The sequence below is a fragment of the Pinus tabuliformis genome, chromosome 8 (genome assembly GCF_031772625.1).
Source record: "Pinus tabuliformis cultivar Carrire ecotype Pingquan chromosome 8, CPIR1, whole genome shotgun sequence".
NCBI classification, from domain to species: Eukaryota; Viridiplantae; Streptophyta; class Pinopsida; order Pinales; family Pinaceae; genus Pinus; species Pinus tabuliformis.
Window position 1 is genome coordinate 929,576,777 of NC_142294.1, and position 18,176 is coordinate 929,594,952.

The window sequence follows — 18,176 nt, forward strand, 5'->3', positions numbered from 1 at the left end:
CTAGTGAAACAATTTTAGGAAATGATGTTATGTTTTTTTTGTTTGAAATGATTTTTTAAATACAAGAATGGATTCAACACCCTGAAAAGTCCGGTGACTCCAATTCTTTAGATTAAACAAATTAAACTAGAGCTTTTAAAAATCTATTTTGCTTAAAATTAAGGAGAAAAATGTAGTCAAAAAATCCATTTAGTTAATAAGTTAGACTATGCCATATTATAACAAAATTAGTCTAAATTATAGAGCAAATAGATTTTTTGATGACATTTTTTTGGTTAATTTCAAACAAAATGTGGTTGAGATTTAAAAAAAATTCAATTTAAGTTGTTTAATCTTTAGATTTTGAGTGCCTAGGTGTTTCGCAGTGTGTTGAATTCATTTATGCATTCAAAAAAAAAGTATTTAAACTAGAAAAAATCAAATTTTTGAGTTTATAATATTGGCTTTTATAATGTTAGGGTTTATAATATTTCTTTGAATATTATGGTTATTGTGATGGTATAATGCTACAAAATCTATCCAACATCACATTGTAGTAGACATTTTCTGGTCAATGCAAAAAGTAATCTCCCAAAATGTGTTGCAATCTTATATTACATTGCAATTTATTCAATTTTCATATCAAAATTGAGTTTTAATATTAAGGTTTATAATATTAGGGTTTATAAAATTAATGTTTTTAATATTATAGTTTTATAATATTATTAACCGTATATATTAATGTTTTGGTTTTAAATTTGATATGGATTTTAATATTGACTTCAATATGAATCTTAGGATTTATAATATGAGTTTATTGTGATATAGATGTTGTAGCATAATGTTTAACATTTTCAGTAACTCAAAGTGCATAAAAATTAATAAAATTTAAGTCAAATAAAATTATTAATATAATGTAATGTAAACATTTTAAAATAGGCAAAATGAAATACAAAATAAAACTAAAATAATAGAAATAGAAATGCCCCATGTTATTTATTCATAGTACTCACATGGAATAAAACCTATTTAAAGTGGGAAATTAAACCACCCTACATCCATATTAACTCGAGATATAGTAAGTGTTGAGAGATCTAAAAGAAGTTAGCATATTAAGAGATTTGATCCCTATGTAAGTTTCTTAGTAGATCCAGAGTTAGGATGGATCTAGCATGATATAATTTTCAGCTTTCAATAGGTTATATTCCACATGAATACCATGGATTCTCAATAACATGGGCCATTTTTATTTTTATAGCTTTAATTAAAATTTTTGCCTCATTTAAAACATTACATTAATATTTTTCTTTAATTTAATATTTATTTAATTATTAATTCTTATGTAATTTGACTTAGTCAAAATGTTAAACATTAAGTTACAACATCTTGTTTTGTATTTTATAATATTAGGGTTTAATATTGTGACATTATGATTATATTGTTAATGTAAATTTTATTATACTAAATTATAACATTAATATTACTATAATATTATAGGGCTTAGTGTAATGGACTTTTTCATAGGAGTATAGTGAAACAATTTGAAGAAGGAATGTGATGTTTTTTTTTGTTTAAAATGATTTTTTAAATACATAAATGGATTCAACACACTGAAAAGTCCCTTAGTGACTCCAATTCTTGAGATTAAACAAATTAAACTAGAGCCTTTAAAAATCTCAGCTTGATTTTGCTTGAAATTAAGCATAAAAATGTAGTCAAAAAAGCCATTTAGTTAATAAGTTAGACTGTGTCATATTATAACAAAAGTAGTCTAAATTATAGAGCAAATAGATTTTTTGATGACATTTTTTAGTGTTAATTTTATGCAAAATGTGGTTGAGATTTTTAAAAAACTTGAGTTTAAGTTGTTTGATCTTTAGATTTTGAGTGCCTATGTGTTTTGCAGTGTGTTGAAATTCATTTATGCATTAAAAAAATGTATTTAAACAAGAAAAAATCACATTTCTGTTTGAAATTGTATAGCTAGATTCTAGTGAAAGTATATATTTAGTCTATAAATTAGCCTTGGACTATTATAATAATATTGTAATATAATAATAATTAGTATAATTCAAATATAATAATACAATTGTTGCTATTATAATAAGACTTGCAAATTCATAATTATATGTTAATTAATATCAATATTAATATTAGTATTAAATTGTTGCCATACAGATTTTAATTATTAATCAAATTGATGTATATTTATCTATTTATATCAACCACATTAGGTTATCTTTATTTGTATTCATTAAATCAAATTATATTAAACTAATAATTAATAATTAATTTCAATTAGAAGTATACATATGCCATAAATTCTTTTTGTATATATATATATATATATATATATATATATATATATATATATATGAAGCCAACTAACTACATCTCACCACACAGATTAGTCATTCCAACGTGTATTTATGATATCCTTCCTGAGGGGGCACAACAATTATTATATAATTGTAAAATATTGTCCTCTTGGGGCACAACAATTATTTTAATTGCAAAATACTGTCTTCATGCAAACAAGCAAGCAATCAAGGAGGCATAAGCAACCCTAAATGAGTTACTAAAATACAGTGTCTCAAAAAGTAAAATATTAATGAGAAGTAATAAGTTGGAAATTATTAAATATTGTCTTGCAAACAAGCAAATTATTAACAAGAGGTAATAAGTTGGAAATTGTTAATAGATATTTAAAGTGATCTTTTAAATATTTTTTTTAACAAAATAGACAACAATAATTTTTTTATTTATTTTTTGCTAAAGCAACTGAATATCCTTCCATTTCCAACAACCAAAAGAAGTATTACAATATATACAATCCGCCAGATTAAATCATGGAGTCTAAAGATATCCAGGTTACTCTGCCGAGAATATAACCCTCCAAACTAACTAAAGGATCATTTATTCTCACAAATTGTGCTCTGAGTTAACCGAAAACTCCCCATCAAACTCCACATTATCTTCAACATAAAATCCATAATATCGTGAACATACAAGTGGCCCCACAAAATTGCATGACTAAATTGGACCATTGAATCCCGCTATGCAAATGAACGGCATGGAGAAATATTGGAATGCGAAGATGGTCGAGCTTTATGGTGTGATGGAGGGTGGTAAATCGTACCCTAGCCTTGCTACGTGTCAAGAGTCTAATGGAATCGCTCTCAAAGCGCCCAAATCACTTACCATTTAAAATCATCACGATGGCCTGGAAATCGCTTGGAAACAGCTTTAAAGCCTGAATTGCCAGCTTGAAATAGGAAAACATGAGAATCTCCATCTTGAGGAGGGTCCACCCGATCTGCCCCCAATATCCTACTTTGGGACTCTCAACTAACGCAGCCGTTGACTGAACAAAAAAACCCTGTGTAGCAATATACAGGAAAACGAGACTGGTTAACTTACCCCATAGTCTAATGCAACCAATCAGAGTTTTACCTTCTTCAAGGTGCCAACCATGGAATTGTGTTTGAATACGCATATTGTGCTTCAATCTGTGCTTTCCCTACTTACCCAATAGATAAAAATTTCTTTGTCCTCTATAGCCTCATCATTGTAGAGAGCCTTTAATCTACTCTGCGGCACCTCCATCAACTTCATCTCAATCCTACTTTCTAAATTGATGACTCCTTGGTTGGCCAATAAATCAGCTAGTTTATTGGCTTTACTGCGAACATGATTGAAGCTGACAGTTTTGAGACTTAGGAGATTTTTTTGAATTATTTGGTACACTTGTAATATTCTCCAGTGTTTTGAGACCCTTTCTGGCCCTTTGCCACAACTGATTCTCTTCACCGCCTTTATAGAGATCTCTGAGTCAGCCTCAATAATGACATTTGAGCTGTGATTTAGTATAAGAAGCTCTAGACATTGTTCCAAGGCCATTAATTCAGTCATGTTATTAGTGGCTTTGCGTAAATGGCAGTGGAAAGTAAAGATTATATTTCCTTCTTCAAATCTTAACACCCCTCCATAACCAACTGTACCAGGGTTGCTTTTTGAAGCACCATCAACATTACATTTCAGATAACCTTTCGATGGAGGTTGCCAGATCTCCTTTTCCATGTCTAAATCTCTTTCCTTTCTGTTAAGACCATTGTAAGTGATCTCCAGCATGCCTAGATGCCTAAGGGATTTCAAATCACTCGAGTGGGAGGGTTCTTGGGATGAGTGCTCATAGTGGTGGACATTGTGTCCTTGATCTATTTCAAGATCAGATCCATCAGGCGAAGAGGAGTAGTTTTTTCATCTTTGAAAATTCTTGTATTCCTTTATTTCCAAACATTCCAGAAAATGAAACTTGGAGTAAAGGTCCAGGCCAGATTAAGGATCTCATACTCCGAATAATTTTTCCTCCACTTATTCAAGGTATTAATGATGCTACCATTATCTCTGTCTATCTATTGGAAAATTGTGTAAAAGGAATCGAACAGCCAGGTGGCATAGGTGCAACTGTTGAGAATATGCTCCATTGTCTCCTCTTGAGCTTCACATAAATGAGATTTAGAAGGTGCAATAACCCCCCTCTTCCTCATATTATCCCAAGTTAATATTTTCTTGTGATGAAATAACCACATAAAGAGCTTGATCTTCATCCAGCCTTGGTGACTCCAAAGTTGTTGCCAGGAATTCACCAAGATACAAGGATCAAGGTTCAGGATTAATATATTTTCTTCCTTAATGTTGAAGGAACCTTCTTTATTGAGACCCCATCTTAATTGGTCCTGCCCTTCTGTTACCAAGATTTTCCTTTGTTTCAATATATTCATGAGTTCCTTTGCTTTTCCTTTGTTTGGACTGTCCTCTCTGCATTCTATATCTTTCCACTTTCTCCACTTTCCCGAGTCATGAGGAAGATTCCAGAAATATATAACTTTTATTAAACCTTGGGACTCTGTTTCCTGCTTGAGGCTTATGAATTCCTCTGTTATCAACATTTTTTCTTGTTGCCATTTGTCTTCCCAGAAGAGAGCTAGATCTCCCTCTCTAATTTCCCAGAAGCTGTTGTTTTGAACTAGGCTTCTGTTAGCCTAGGCTTTGTTCCAGATACGAGAGCCTTTTATGTTTCCCAACATTCTTATAAGATCATTTGCATGCTAGGAGATAGCATATTTCTCTTTCTAGGTTTTTGCCCATTGAGCTTCTGTTTCTTTAACCCATCTCCACCAGAGCTTAGCCCCTAAAACATTGCTTAGAATCTCCTGATCACCTAAGCATAGACCTCCATGACTTTTGGGTTTACAGATTTTGTCCCAAGAAACAAGGGTCCATTTCTTCCTTGTTACCTCCTTGCCCCATAGGAAATCTCTCTGGATATTTCTAAATTGTTGTAAGACCCCTTTGGGAACTGGAAGGGCAGACAAAAAGAAAACTGGGATGGATTGCAAAATAGCCTTTGTCAAAATTAACCTACCATTAAGGTTCAAAGATCTAAAAGTCCAATTTTTTACTTTGTCATGCATCTTGTTGAGCACCGATTCTCAAATGATTTTGTGCAATGGTTTAGTCGTAAGGGGAATTCCCAGATATTTTGAGGGGAGGGAATCCCTTTAAAAGCCCAAAATTATAGAGATATTCCTTTGAATTGCAATGTTAGTATTAAAGAAAAAAATGTTTGATTTGGAGAGATTGACTTCCATACCTGTAGCCAAGGCAAAGTCATTTAGGATTCGCTTGTATGTTGAAGCCTCTTTGACTATGGGGATGCCCTGCAGCATGGTGTCATCCATAAATTGTTGGTGAGTCATTGCTTGACCGTTCTCTATTAATTGCAGTCCCTTGATGTTTCCTGAGATTTTCGCTTGTTCAATGGATCTACCTAATCCTTCCATCATGAGGATGAAGAGAAAGGGAGAGAGAGGGTCTCCCTACCTAAGTCCTCTAGAAGGAGAAAATATCTCTAAGAGCGAGCCATTCACCAAAATAGAAAATCAGGATGAAGTAACCAGAGCCATAACCCATCTGACCCAGCTATTATCAAAGCCAAAAGCAATAAGGACGTTCTTGATGTACATCCAATTCACCTTGTCATACGCCTTAGCAATATCTAATTGCATGATCATTCTGACCTGCCTTTTACTGGTAAGCGAATGAACAACCTCGTCAGGCTGAATAATGAGGTTTAGGATTTGTCTTCCTTCCACATAACCATATTGTTCCCCTAAAATTAAAGAAGGGAGAAGAGGTTTGAGCCTGTTGGCCAAAATTTTGGAAATGATTTTATACACCACATTAGAAAAAGCAATGTGTCTGTAATTATCAGGAGTCAGGGCTGACTCTTGTTTGGGGATCAGGGAGATGAAGGATGAGTTGAGGGCTTTCAGAATGGACCTGCTTCTTCTGGAGTCCTCTACAACCTTCAGAATATCCTGTTTGACAATATTCCAACAGGCCTTAAAAAAATCTATATTAAAGCCATCTGGACTTAGAGCTTTGCCATTCTGCATGTCTTTAATGACCTCTCTAATTTCTTCTTCAGTAACTGGTTTATTCAGGTTAAAATTGTCCTCTCTAGACACCATCTGAGGGATATTTTTTGTGATTTCCTTGATTTTTTGTTCTCTGTTAAGATTAATTTCCTTTGTGATACCTTTGAAATGGTGAACTATCATAGCTTAGATATCCTTATGGGTGGTTTGGAGCTCCTTATTCTCATTCAATAACGAAGAGACTCTATTGTGCACTCTATTGGCCATAGAGGATATGTGGAAAAATTTGGTATTTCGTTCCCCCTCTTTGAGGCATTGAACTCTAGAATTTTGTCTCCAGAAGATTTCTTCTTGTTTGCATAAATTCTCCCATTCTTGATTGTATTTATCATCTTGTTCACTCTTGACTTTATCAAAACCTTCTGCAATTAATGCTTGGTTTACTTCCTGTAGTTTCGTTTCCACTGAATTTTTATCTATGAAAGTGTTGCAAAATTCCTTCTTGTTACATTCTTTGAGTCAGAGTTTAATGTGATTTAGTCTTTTATGCAGGAGGAACATTCTAGTGCCCTAGATTTGTAGATCTTCAGACAACCATTTTTCAATGTTACTAATGAAATCTGGGTGGGAAAGCTAGATATTCTCAAATCTGAAGGGTCTATTTCTGGGTGAATCAATCCCCTTGATTTCTAGTTGAATCGGCCAATGATCAGAGCCTCCAAAGGGGAGAACTCTAGTAGTTATTTCTTTATTTGTGAGCATCATCTCCTCTGAGATCAAAAATCTGTCTAACTTGGAGGTGACCTGGGCTTCACCTCCTCTTTCGTTATTCCAAGTAAAAAGGCCGTCGTGCATATTAGAGTCAACCAGTTTCAGGTCATCTGTGAAGGATTGGAACGCTACTGAATTTTTACTTAAAAATCTAGTACCTTCTTTTTTTTCTGAAAGAGATTTAATCATATTAAAATATCCTCCCAAGACCCAAGGCATTTCTGCATGTCTACTTCTGAGATTTACCAAGGATTCAAGAAATTTGAGTTTCTCATCTATTTGTTGGGGACCATAAACATTTGTAACGAGGAAGGTGTCTGACACCCCCACTGGTTGAATGATGACTCATAAATAATTTATTGATGCCTCCGCATCTGTTATGTAGACCTTTTGGGGATTCCATAGAGTGAGAATGCCCCCAACCGTGTTCTCTGCTTTAACTTCTAGAAACTCAAATCTGTTAAGTCATTTGCTATGTATCTATTTTAGTTTTTGTATGGAGCATTTTGTTTCTTCAATGAAGATTATGTCTAGTGTTGTTGTTTTCATTTTGTTTCTTTGTTTCCTTTTACTACCTAGACCTCTGATATTCCAAGATATAAACTTCATGATTAAATATTTGTAAAGGAGTAACTAGTTAGATCTTTCATCCTACCAGAATCTATCATTAGATTTCCACACTCCATCAAGAGCTCATTTTCTTTTTTCCTGCCTCTCTTCTTTCCTGGGTTTCTAGTAGCTAATCTGGGCATTGATATCATTGTTTTCACCCCTTTGTGCTCCTGTTTGTGAATATTTTTACCTTTACCTAGTTCCCTTTCCTGATTTTTCCATAAAATAGTTGTTGTATTCTATTGCATTCTTCTTGAGGTAGTGAATCTATTCCTCCTTTGGTTCCCTGCATCAAGAATCCTTCTAGATCTAGGTTTTCCTTATCACGAATTTCTTGTAGTTCATGATCTTCCAGATGTGTTTCACTCTGGGTCATTTCCTGGTCCATCTCCATTTCTGTTTCACTTATAATCGTTTCTTTTAGAGAATCAATATCAATAGAGTGTATCTTGTCCTCTTCTTTGTCTTTTTCATTAGTGCCTTTCTCCTGATATTGGTTTTCTCTTGTGGTTTCTTCCTTCTCTTCCACCACATGAAACTTGTTTTGATTAATCTTCAGCCCCTTGTTGTGTTGTTGCTTTAGCCCCTTTTTCCCCCCTTCTCCTTTACTTGCTACTTTCTCAAAGTTATCTGAGTCCTTCGTTGGATGGAGTTAATCTTTATTGTCTTCTTTATTAAGAGGGTAGTCTATGTACATAAGTCCATGTTCATGGCATCTACGGCATTTGAAAGGCATGTGCTCATTGTCCACTGTGTGCACCCATTCCTCATGAAAAACTTCCACGATCACTTCATCCGGAAGCACACCTGACAAATCCATTTCTACACATATCCTGGCAATGGAGGTATATTTTCATCTTCTTGTGGCTTCAGAAGCTTTGATAAAACATCCTAGCTTATTTCCAATGGCAGCTAGTGATTCAGTTTGCCAATAATCAAGAGGTAGAGAGTAGAGCCTTACCCAAACTGGTACCGAAGAGAACGTTTCCTTCTCTCGTACAAAGTTCATCCTCCAAGGCCTTATATAGAGACCAGCTGCTGCAAACAAGTAGGGTCCTCCTTCGAATATTCTATCTTTATCTTTGATGTTTGAGAACACCACTGTGAAGAATACCTTTGACCCAAGATGTAGGTTAATGCTTCCTCTGGGTTTCAAGTGATACTTAATCCATGTTTGCAAAGGTTTTTCATTGGGCCATAGTCCCATGAATTTACAGATAATGGTGTAGGTCCCCATGTGTTCCCTGTGCGCCTGCAGAGTAGGATCACTTAATATTACTCTCGGAGTAATTTCTGCTTTTGGTTTGCAAGGTCCTTTCTGTTTTTTTTTCCTTGAACCCTGACTTTTGTCTTCTTCCTCTTTGTCCGTTGTGCTATTGTTTTCTTTTTCTTTGGTCCCCCCTGTTTCCTTTTCATTCTCCTTGATCCTTTCATTAGTGTAATCTTCATTGATCCCTCACGGTGATTTACTTCTGCTAGCCACCGTTGCTTTGTAGGAGGGAGTAGAGCTCCCTCCTCTGCCACCCACCATAAGAGATGAACAATGTTGTTTTCAGAAACCCTGATTGCGTCGACTCTCCCGCTCTCCCTCCGATCCTTTCGCTCTTATAATCACACTATGACCCAATTACTTTCAATAATTTTTTTATTATTAAATATTTAAAGTGATTTTCGTATTTTTAAATTACAAATTAATTTTATTTCAATAGATATTAATATCAACATTATTATTATAAATTTCTACAAAGTACACTAGCTTAATTTGACTAGACGTTCCACCTAACTTCAAGGACAGATACATATGAAATCATATCATATGACTTGTATAACCTTTCCACATTTTGGAGTTGTAGAGCTCAAACTTATCGTTCTAAGAAGTACCTACAAGTTTCCTTAACAAACAAATTCCCTATAAAACTCCAAAATGTAGATAAATTATATTGAAAGCCTTATCATATGGACTTCATCAGATTGTGTCCTTGGTGTTAGATGGAATATCCACTAGAATATAATATGTGTCTTTACTTATAATATTAAATATATGCTGGAAAAATATAAGTATAAATAAAACTACAAATATGAATTCAATTGTTGAAAAGTTTCGTTTCTTTGAATATATTCAATATATTTTATATACCATAAAATCACCTTATTTAAAACACAAATTCCCCAATCAAAATGTTATTATTGTATTATTGTTGTGTGGTGATCCTTGTATTCCAAGAGTTAAATGAAAAACAATATTAAGATATTGAAGTTAACATAAGTTTTGTTATATCTCTCATATAGAGACAAATATATTTAATACATGGCATTTGATCAACTTTCAATATGTATCTATCACTTTTTACATTCCCTTGACATTAATATAGAAACAATTTCCAATAAAAGGAAGAAGAAAAATAGACATGCCATTATTTATGACCTAGAAACATTACGAGATGTTAGTTTGGGGTTGCTTGCAAAATAAATAAATGAAGAAAGAAAATTATTTATGCAAATATTTATCTAGAAAAAATACCTATGTACCCTAAAATCATTGCATATCAACATTTACGACCATTCTAACTCACCAGGACCTTCCCCCAAGGCACTCTAGTTTGGCTCCTTTTAGGCATATCAAGCATTTCATGACATAAGAAAATATAAAAATACCGTTTTAAATGGGTTATGTTTCTTTCAATAACCCAACAAGCCTACATCCTACATCCATATTAACTTTTGATAGACCAAGGGAACCACAATAACTTACCAAATGTCTTTTCAAGTGATTTTGTCCTCTCATGTTTGGCAATAGTGAGTTAAGATGGATCTAGGCCCCTTTAATCTCCCCCTTTAAATATGTGAAATATAGGTTATATTTCACATGAATACCAAGGGTTGAAACCATTATTTTTCAATACCAGTGGTAATTTTTATTTATTTATTTATTTGGGAGATCCTTGGCTATAGATTTTTTCCCAATACAAGCAAGCAACATGCTTAGTATTAATGATTAGCCACATTTCTATAATTCACTATCTGTGTGTGTAGGATTCATGGTTTAGCCTGCCTATGAAAACAGAAAATGATAAGCACCAATCACACCCAATTTATTTTCATACCTCCTATCCAGTGATAGTTCTTTGAAAAATGACCAGATAACTAAAAATGCCATATGGTGGTATTCAAACTATATTCACTTCATCTAAAGAAGAGAAGAAATAGACCTTGACATCCTCAAAGGAATATAAACATTGTGACCAGAGGCTCACTCAGAAATAATAATATCTTCAAGAACATGGGAAAAAACACTAAGCATCTATGAAAAATATTCACCACAATATGGAAAAATAAAATAACTATATAATAGAGACTCCATTAGTAGAAATAATGTAAGATGAATGTGCATTATAAACTAGGAATGAGAGTAGAGTATGCTAAGCCATTGATATTTAAATCTGAGTGTGTAATCCCTCTTATTAACTTGTCAATAGAGTTAAGACTTTTCATTCCAATCACAACATTTATAACATGGGTCCAGCATTATGCTATTTTGATCAGATATACAATATGTTGAATGAGTTTTGATAGGCTACAGTTAGTTGCCTCCATTTTATATTATTGAGTTAAATTTAAAGAAACCATCAAAGATAAAACCTACAATATAGAAAAACCTCCACCTAATAATGAGTATGCACTTGACATAAGTCTCTCCCTTATTCTTTGAAATTGTTGAATATCCACTCCTAAGAACCATTAATTAACAACATCTTCCAAGCTAATAAACTTCCAAGCACAGAAAGTAGAAACTCCGCTACTCTTGAGCAACTTGTCACTTACACGCACTATGTTAATTCCCTAAGGTGGTTTTTAGTGATCTGACTTATAATATTGGTTTTAGACATGTAATTAGTAGAAATGTAAATAGGATTAGGTTCTGCTCGAACACTCTTCAAACTAAGACACTTTATAAAACTTCTGGAGAATGTATTGTATTATTGTAACAGTGATATTTATTTTACTCAAAAACCAAATTTCTATGTTCAGCCCTAATTAAAGAATGGATTGAGATATTGTAATGTATGCAAATGTCGAGCAATCAATGAATTAAAATTTCATACAAAACTCTATGTTTTGATTAAAATTCTCATTTCTATGCCTTCTATTCAGAAAGATGCCTAGTCATTCATTCCATGTGCCTCCTTTAAAATCCCAGTTTCTATTTTTTTCTAGCTGGTAGTTGAAAGAATTTCTTTACAAAATAAAAAATGACAATAACCTCAATATGAATGTTGTTATACAATAATCACCCCAGAGATGCAGAAAGTGCTATTTTCATATGATTTCATGTTGTGGAGTATATTCTCCATGCAAAGAACTCAAATTTTGTCTAATTTCTTTGTTAATTGGAAGTAATGTTTCTCAATCAAAGGTAAACATTTTCTTGTATGCACATTTTTCAATAAATCGAAGATGATATAAGCAATTTTCTACTAGATATTTTGTAAAAGCCATATCCTTTTAATGGTTTTGATGATGTTATTTACTAACATAGTCCATAGAGTCTGGAAACCCTTTTCTCAATTAAAATACACAAAATAAGAAAAATTTTAGAAAATCAGACATACTTGCAGAGTTTTATTCCTTGAGAAGGGAATATTATTTAGTCCATTTGACCATTCCTAAAATGAAGAAATGCATTATGGCTAGTCAAATAACAAACATTTTGCCACTTGATCCAATCGTCTTTGAGATATTTCAAATTCACAAAGACAGACACAGACGCTAACGATGTAAAGAAAATAAAAGGGTGATATTGTAATTTTCTTTTATCAAAAACTATTTAGCTAAAACTTAAACCTTTTCCTTTTTTTTTGCAAACTTTACAAAAAAAAAAATTCAAACTTGACAAATTTTCTCAACAGAGAGAAAAAACACAATGAGTTTTATGTCTTTGTCAGGACAGACTGAAAATTTCGTCCCCAAAAAACAAAGAAAAAAGACATTAAAATTACAAGGTAATTTCAAAATTTTACAAAGTTCGATCAAATACATTTAATTTCAGCTTTTTAGGGTTAGCCACTGCAACTTTTAGCAAAAATTTAGAAATTTCAACCTTTTACTTCGACATGAAGAAAGAAATCTAGCAGAACGAAGTGTAGCCTTTTTGTTTTTCCCTAGCTACAATTTGACACTTGGTCTCTCAAAATCTTGCTTCAATTTAGAGACATTACCGTCAAACCTAAACAAATCACACAAGGAGAAATTTAAACATACCATATCTCATAATTCCTCTCAAATTAAGAATGTGTGAAGGCGGGTGTCTAGTAAAAATTGAGTTGCATAAAAATCCTAAGCAGTGAGGACATAAAATATAAGAAAATAAAAACAGAGTAAGCATCTCACTCATTTTTTAATAGTTCTAGAAAGAACAGTATGAGGATTTAACCTCAGGACAGAGCACAACATATTGTCCATTAAAATGAAAAAAAAGTATGTACATAAATCTTCTTCTAGTGAAAAGAAAATACATATATAAAAGTATTCAATGAAAAACTAAACGAGGATAGTACCACATAGGAACTTTAACCAAAAGAAAGCATCACTAAGCTTTGTAGCTATAGCTAAAGTGAAATTTACAGTGGATAGTCCAGAAAACTTTCACTTCTTACAAAACAAAAAACTAGTTTGGTGCCTATAATTAATAACCATGTAGTAAATAGTAGGGACAAGAAGCTAAAATAAAACAACACGAACGAGTCTAGGGTTTAATCTATGCATAACGTTTTAGTAAATAGTAGCTATAAGAAACTAAAATAAAAGAACAGGAACTAATCTAGGGTTTAATCTATGCATAACACTGCAATAAGTAGTAGCTACAAGAAACTAAAATAAAACAACACGAACCAATATAGGGTTTAAAATATGAGACAACAAAAACCCCCCAAAACACTTGGAGTTCATATCGATAGGGTGGATAGGTTGTCGAGTAGCCCTGAGCCTGTCCACAACCATGCTAAGCCAAAGAGTGAACTCAATCAAAATCAAACACAAATGTCATATTAAAAGTTGCAATTATAATTAATGTATAGCATAACACAATAGAATAATTTTCAACAAGGGGAATTACCCACTAAAGGAATAAACTGTAGCTGCCTCCAATCCTATGATGAAAATCGTGGGAAGCTGAGGCCTCTAACAAACAGACTGCAAAAAAAAAGAGATTACTAAGTAAACTTTGGGTATATAGCCATAACCAATCTAGCAGGGACATAAAATAAAGGAACCGTGGAAAAGAAGAAAATAAAGGAACTATTGAAAGGAAACCCTTCTTGACCCATAAATTGTACCATGCTTGTTGTAGTAAACCTTTCATTTCCAAATAATGACGTATGAGGTTGGAGGTGTGTTATGAGAGTGAGGATATTTGTGGACCCAAGGTATGTTCAAAGGTAGGAGGTGTGTGGAGCTAAGACTAGTGAAGAGAGTGGTATGCATGAAGTTAAGGGATATGGGTATAGAAGGATTGTGCGAGCAGGAAATATGTGAGATCAAATCACCTTGGATTCTCTCTCTTTTTAATTCCAACAACAAGATGATGCAAACCTCTCTCTAACACAAGCCAACAATGACCTATGATTGCAATATCATATGAAGTCTCTTCATTTATTTATTCCTCATTCTTTTTCTTTTTAGCTATTTTTAGCTTGAAATGCAAGATTGTATGCAATAGCTAGAAAGAATCTATATATTCTTAACATCTTGGAGCTAAATATCCTGTTTGGTTTCTCACTAGGAAAGCTAGAGGATTCCATTTTCAGACCATGTAATCATATGTTGTCACATTTTAAATTATATTTCTAATATATATATATATATATAATTAAAAATACTATAAATTAATATAGACGATGTAACATTTAATATATATGATATAATGGTAATTCAAGTATTATTATTTTTTAAAGATTTTCTCCTTTTTTAATACTACATAATCTTAGGGTAATTCAATTAGTAATGATGTGTTATGCAGTATTACCTAAACTACAAGATCTAAGGTGCAAGACTCGTTTATTAACTCATATCTATATCCTAGAGGTTGGAATATTCCATGTTTTATGAGTCTAGTTTCTAATTACTTCAAATTCCTAAGAAAATTAAAGTATTTACTAATACTTAGCACTATATAATAAAATTTTATTTTCACTAATTTCTATTAAGAATATATATATATATATATATATATATATATATAGAGAGAGAGAGAGAGAGAGAGAGAGAGAGAGAGAGAGAAATTTTCAAAGTAAAAAAATATATATCTTGATGAATTAATATACACATTAGATTATGTTATATCAAATGCCCTCTAAAGGCTACTTAAAGCTATCAACTGTACATTTCACTAGTATCAATTGCAAATGAGAGCTTACTACATTTCCAATTTCAATGTTGGGTATATTTTGTGTAGTGAACCTTCCAAAAATACATGAAAATCCAAAATACAAAAGGTAGAGGAGTGTATATGTGGTACAAGCTAAAGATGAGAATTCTAGTGCAATGGAAACTAAAGAATTTTTTGAAGAAGGAGAATGTGAGTGAAGTGGGAACAAACTCTATTGCCTAAGAATAATAATCCTAAATATTGAATAGAGTTTTAGTTAACTTAGAGAAAGAAACTAAAGAACTAATTCAGACATGAAGTTTTTCTTAAAACCATGCACAAGTAAAGAGCTAAGTGTTGTATGGTTGTAATTTATAGTGGTACCGTAGATAATATTGCTTACATGAAGATGGTAGAGAATCTATATATAAAAATAAATCCACATCCCACCCCTTACAAAATTTCATCACTATAAAAAATTTAGCAAGTCGTAGTCGATGAATAATGTAAGGTGCATTTTCTTATTAAATTCCTATAATTGAGCATGAATTCTTTTTCTATGTGAATGCTATGGATTTTTCTCATTTTTTGTTGTGAATTCCATGGCAGTTTGATAGGAAAGCTGTCAACAGCGGTAGATGTTTAATTTTCCCTATGCCCTAAATCTAGTGTTAGGCTAATCACACTAGGAACCCTCAACTTATGATAACTTTGCATAAGAAAAAACTTGAGGAGTGTAATTAATTAAGTGCATAGATATTAGAACCCAAACCTAGATTATTTTGTTAATCCATCAATAAAATAATCATTGGGCTCCCATAAGATGGGTCACTCACCATGATCACTAGTACAACTAGTATACATAGTATACAAGCTAAGGCATACAATCTACTACTTCCTATTTGAAATCTACCTAATGTGAACACATGGAAAAATACACAAAGCCCTTCTCCTTCAACCCTTTCAATACTTGTCTTCCTTGGCAAGTGGAAAGTACTTTATCTCCTTGACCACAAAGAGATACTTCGTTATCCACGATCTTCTCACTATGAAATTGATCCTCAAATTACAATGTAAGTTAGCTTCCAAGTAGGTCCTCCACTCACAGTTAACTAATTCATTACATAATTTGATGGAAAAGAGTTGTGAAAACATGATTTAGATGAATGGACTTTTTTTATCAATGGTTTAAATTAATTCCACTTGAATGATTTGATGGAGCTATATTGATTCAAGCCCATTGGTTTTAGAGATTTGTTTGAGTGTGTTTTGATAGCAATCCATTCACGATTTCTAGTAATTATTCCTCTTGTGTGAATCAAACAACTGTTACTAGAGGATATATTCCTAACCCTCAATGGCAAGTAAATGCTAGGGATCTTTTAGAATGGTCAACAATGAAAACCATGGTCAACTAAGGCCATCCAACATTGGCATGGTTAGAATTGTCAACCAAACTGAACCATGATCAACAATGGTAAACCATATATTAATGTTAATCTTAGGATAAATATATTTAAGGGGTTATATAGTATTAATCTTAGGGTTTGTCATATTAACAATAGGATTTATCATATTAATCCTAGGGTTTAATATCAATATTTGAGTTTATAATATTAATCCTATGATTTATAATATTAATGTGACCATTTAATATATTAAAATTGTGGTTTAGAATATTAAACGTATGGTTTATAATCTTAGAGTCTATAAGATTTATGACAATTTATAATGTGAGTGTTACAGTTTACAATATTATCACACCATTTATAATCCTAGGGTTTAATATTTAATATTATGATTTATAACATAATAGTTTATAATAGTAATATGAAGGTTTTATAATCCTTGGGTTTAATATTGATCCTTAGGGTTCATAATATTTGGTTTAATATTAGCATTTATAATATTAATCCTAAGGTTTATGATATTAATACTAGGGTTTAATATTAATTCTAAGGCTTACAATATTAATGCTAGGGTTTACTATTAATCTTAGGGTTTATAATTCAAGGGTGTAATATATTGATCTTAGGGTTTAATATATTAATATTAGGGTTTATAAAATTATGTTTTATAATATTTCATTTAGTATTATCTTTTAATATTATGATGTTATGGTGGTGCATAAATCTATCTAATGTCCCATTATGACAATCATTGTGAGAATGTTACATTAGATTTCAATTTATTCAATGTTGCATTAGGACATTACAAAATTGGGGTTTAATATTAGGGTTTATAGTATTAGCCCTTAATATTGGGTTCATAATATTGGCTTTTATAATGTTAGGGTTTATAATATTTCTTTGAATATTATCGTTTAATGTTGTGATGGTATAATGATACAAAATCTATCCAACATCACATTGTAGGAGACATTTTCTCGCCAATGCAAAAAATAATCTCACAAAATGTGTTGCAAACTTACATTACATTGCAATTTATTAAATCTTCATCTCAAAATTGAGTTTTGATATCAAGGTTTATAATATTAGGGTTTATAAAATTAGGGTTCTTAATATTATAGTTTTATAATATTATGAACCACATGATGTTTTGGTTTTAAATTTGATATGGAGTTTAATATTGACTTCAATATGAATCTTAGGATTTATAATATGAGTTTACTGTGATATAGATGTTGTAGAATAATGTTTAACCTTTTCACTAAGTCAAAGTACATAAAAATAAATAAAATTTAAATTAAATAAAAAAATTAATATAATGTAATGCAAACATTTTAAAATAGGCAAAGTGAAATACAAAATAAAACTAAAATAATAGAAATAGAAATGCCCCATGGTATTTATTCATAGTTCTCACATGGAATAAAACCTATTTAAAATGGGAAATTAAACCACCATACATCCATCTTAACTCTAGATATACAAAGTGTTGAGAGATCTAAAAGAAGTTAGGATATGAAGAGATTTGATCCCTATGTGAGCTTCTTAGTAGACCCTGAGTTAGGATGGATCTAGCATGATATATTTTTCAGCTGTCAA